Source organism: Anastrepha obliqua, chromosome 6, assembly GCF_027943255.1.
Source record: "Anastrepha obliqua isolate idAnaObli1 chromosome 6, idAnaObli1_1.0, whole genome shotgun sequence".
NCBI classification, from domain to species: domain Eukaryota; kingdom Metazoa; phylum Arthropoda; class Insecta; order Diptera; family Tephritidae; genus Anastrepha; species Anastrepha obliqua.
Genome location: NC_072897.1, coordinates 72,955,479 through 72,960,202, shown reverse-complemented (window position 1 = coordinate 72,960,202; position 4,724 = coordinate 72,955,479).

The window sequence follows — 4,724 nt, the reverse complement described above, 5'->3', positions numbered from 1 at the left end:
GTGTACCTAAACAGTAAGATGAGGTATAAGTATAAATACGACTGTCAAATATGTTGGCAGTCAGTCCAGTATTAACATAGCGTTAAGAACTACTAATCTTTGGAGAAACGTAATAAACTTAATACACGAAGAAATTTGGACACCATTGACGTTATGGAACAAATCGACGTGAACACCATGATTCAGCAGATGGCCAATTTGCAAGTAATGCTTCAGAGTATCCAAACAGAAAATGCAATATTAAGAGCACGGATAGATCAGATCCAAGTTAACCCAGCAATGATTCCACAAGCAGCAGAACGATTGGAACCAGTCAACATAACTTATACCAATCCAACCGATATCAACCTGGACGTTTTTAAAGCACTGCCGGTATTTGACGGCAACATTTCCAAATACCGCGTATGGAGGGAAGATGTCTCTAGACTTATGGATGAAATTAGTAATCATAGGAATTCCAAGAGATACGTAGGAGCTCTATCAGTTATAAAAACTAAAATACAAGGTGCAGAAGCTGACGTGTTGACCAACCATAACACAATATTTAATTTTGATGCAATCAGGAATAGATTGGATTACACCTGTGCTGATCAACGACCTTTATATGTGCTGCAGGACGAGATGAAGAGACTCACACAAGGTAAACACAATTTAAGTGATTTCCATGACAACGTGAATAGAGACATGAATACGTGAATAAATAACTCATATATTCGTTCCACCCTATACGGAAATCCTATAAGGGATTTAGAGCATGCATTTGCAGTAGCCCGTACCATAGAGCACGATGACGAACATCGAAAGTTACGTCTAGGCTATGCACAACAGAACATTCATCCAACAAACAATAAACACTACTATGAGAAACAACATCACCAGAGACGTTCCATGTATCAGCTGAAATACAACTGCTAGTTCACCAATCAATTCCAACAACCAAAACTCATGCGGAACAACAACTTAACATCCGAAGAAGACAACTCTAGCACAATTGTAGGGACAGGTAGACAAAATCATTTAGTAATTAAATATTTAAACTAATAAACGGGTTGCCCAGTATAATAATAAATGATGGGAAAGTAAATTATAATGTTTTAATAGATACAGGTGCAACCCATAACTATGTTAAGAAAACTTTATAATTTAATAAAACCAAAAAAGTAAAACCATTAGAAGTGATATCAATGCATGGTAATTCCATAATTAATACGAAACAAACTATCAAGTTTATGAATGAGGATCAAGATTTTTTTGAGGTAGATAAGATAAATGGATTAGATTTGATACTAGGATGGAACGGAATGAAGAACTTGAACGCGGTTATACATTTGAACAATATGACATTGGAGGTGTTAAGAAAGTCGAAAATTAGTGAAAAAAATTATGCAAACTACACTATATGGATAGCACGCATAGAACAGAAATCGATAGGTTAATGAAGGACAATATTGTCATAGGACCGTTAGCCTTCACTACAAGGAGTGAAGCTAGCATACGGACAGATACAAAGGATCCTATATGGACCAAACAATATACAAGTAATATTAATGACGTAGAATTCGTAAATAAGCAAATTGACAAATTATTGAAAGATGGAATAATACAAAAAAGCTACAGCTTATACAATTCACCTATGTTAACCATACATAAGAAAGGTATAGATGAGAGCCGAAAACCCAAAAGACGTGTGGTTATACATTTTAGGAAATTAAACGAACATACGATCACGGGCGGATACGTAATACCAGACATAAATATTACGCTGCAAAACTTAGGGAAAACCAAATTTTTCACTACACTTCATTGTGAGTCCGGCTTTCATCAAATTAATATAAAAGAAAATGACAAAGAGAAACCAGCATTTTGTGTAAATATGTGTTCATTCGAATGCCTTTCGGATTGAAGAACGCCCCATCTATTTTCCAAAGATGTGTGGATGACATCCTGCGCGACTTCATAGGTAAATTCGCATATGTTTACATTGACGATGTAATCATTTACTCCTCATGCTATGAAGAGCATATGAAACACATCCGAACTATTTTTAACGCATTAAATAATGCCTCTTTAAATGTGTCCAATGAAAGGTCAAAATTTTTAATGGATGAGGTAGAATACTTAGGTCATATTGTACAGCATAGTAGAATTTCAACTGATCCGAATAAAATAAAAACGATAGAAAATTACCCAATACCAGAAACCCTCAATGATCTTAGAGGATTCTTAGGACTTACTGGATACTATAGAAAATTCGTAAAAAACAATGCATCTCTATCTAAACCCTTAACTTTACATCTTAAAGGAGATAATTCTCATATCGGAAAAAATAAAAGTAAGAACACAAAAATTAGTTTAGACCAAACGGCCATAGAAGGCCTAAATAAACTGAAAAACTGCTTAAAGGAGCAGGTGGAATTATATCAGCCAAATTATGAGAAAGCTTTTGAACTCACTACAGACGCTTCCAATATAGCCATTAGAGCTGTATTGAGTCAAAATAAAAATCCGATTTATTTTTTATCACGCACACTTAGTACCACAGAACAAAATTATGGTACCAATGAGAAGGAGTTACTAGCTATTATATGGTCGCTACAAAAATTACGAAATTATATATACGGCATAGCCATATATACTGACCATCAATCGCTTACTTACGCCATATCGGATAAGAATCCGAATTATAAACTATTGAGAAGGAAAAATATTATTAAAGATTATGGAGCAAAAGTTGTGTATAAACCAGGCGCACAGAATGCTGTAGCTGACGCCTTGTCACGACAAATAATTAACACATCTTCTATAGGTACTGTAGATTCATCTGATAGTTCATACAACGACATAATCAACGCAGTACGCCAACCGCTAAAAGCCTACGGTATCCATATAGTATTGATACCAAACACACAAAAGAATGAGACAAGTTCGCGCATTATATTCAAAGTAATCTACGTCAAAGTAATAAACGTCAACCTTTACCGACGAAAATTATCTAATATCCGAATTAAAAAGGTGTTTGCAGCCGAAAAATATCGCAGCAATACATAACACAACCCGATAGATAGTTAGAAGTAGTTAAAAAAACACACGAGCGAGCACACAGGGGATACAAAAATAATGTAACAGAACTATTCTTCTTCTTCTTAATTGGCGCGATAACCGCTTACGCGATTTTGGCCGAGCTTAACAAAGCGCGCCAGTCATTTCTTTCTCGTGCTAACCGGCGCCAGCTGGACACACCAAGTTAAGCCAAGTCCTTCTCCACCTGATCTTTCCAACGCAGAGGAGGCCTTCCTCTTCCTCTGCTACCACCAGCTGGTATCGCATCGAATACATTCAAAGCCGGAGCGTTTGTATCCATTCGGACGACATGACCCAGCCAACGTAGCCGCTGGATCTTTATTCGCTGCGCTATGTCTATGTCGCCGTAAAGCTCATACAGCTCATCGTTCCATCGCCTGCGATATTCGCCGTTGCCAACGTGCAAAGGTCCAAAAATCTTACGCAGAATCTTTCTCTCGAACACTCCAAGCGTCGCTTCATCGGATGTTGTCATCGTCCACGCTTCTGCGCCATACGTTAGGACGGGCATGATGAGAGTCTTGTAGAGTGTTAGTTTTGTTCGTCGAGAGAGGACTTTACTGCTCAATTGCCTAATTAGTCCAAAGTAGCACTTGTTGGCAAGAGAGATTCTACGTTGGATTTCAAGGCTGACATTGTTATCGGTGTTAATGCTGGTTCCTAAATAAATGAAGTCTTTTACAACCTCGAAATTATAACTGTCAACAGTGACGTGGGTGCCGATACGCGAGTGCGCCGACTGTTTGTTTGAAGACAGGAGGTACTTCGTTTTGTCCTCGTTCACCACCAAACCCATTCGCTTTGCCTCTTTATCCAGTTTGGAGAAGGCAGAACTAACAGCGCGGTTGTTAAGGCCGATGATATCAATATCATCGGCATACGCCAACAATTGTACGCTCTTATAAAAGATTGTGCCTGAGCGATTAAGTTCTGCGGCTCGTACGATGCTCTCCAACATCAGGTTAAAGAAGTCACACGACAGCGAGTCACCCTGTCTGAAACCTCGTTTGGTATCAAACGGCTCGGAGAGGTGCTTCCCAATTCTGACGGCGCTGCTGGTGTTGAGCAACGTCATCTTACATAGCCGTATTAGTTTTGCGGGGATACCAAATTCAGACATCGCGGCATACAGGTAACTCCTTTCCGTACTGTCGAATGCAGCTTTGAAGTCGACGAAAAGATGGTGTGTGTCGATTCTCCTTTCATGGGTCTTTTCCAAGATTTGGCGTATTGTAAATATTTGGTCGATGGTAGACTTTCCAGGTCTGAAGCCGCACTGATAAGGTCCAATCAGTTGGTTGACGGTGGGCTTCAGCCTTTCACACAATACGCTCGCTAGAACCTTATAGGCGATATTTAGAAGACTAATCCCGCGGTAATTGGCACAAATTGCAGGATCGCCCTTCTTATGGATTGGGCAGAGCACACTTAAATTCCAATCGGCAGGCATGCTTTCATCCGACCATATTTTGCATAGGAGCTGATGCATGCACCTTACCAGCTCCTCGCCGCCATGTTTGAATAGCTCAGCCGACAGTCCGTCGGCGCCCGCGGCTTTGTTGTTCTTTAGCCGTGATATTGCTATTCTCACCTCGTCATGGTCGGGTAACGGAACGATAATTCCGTCGTCAGCGATTGGGGTA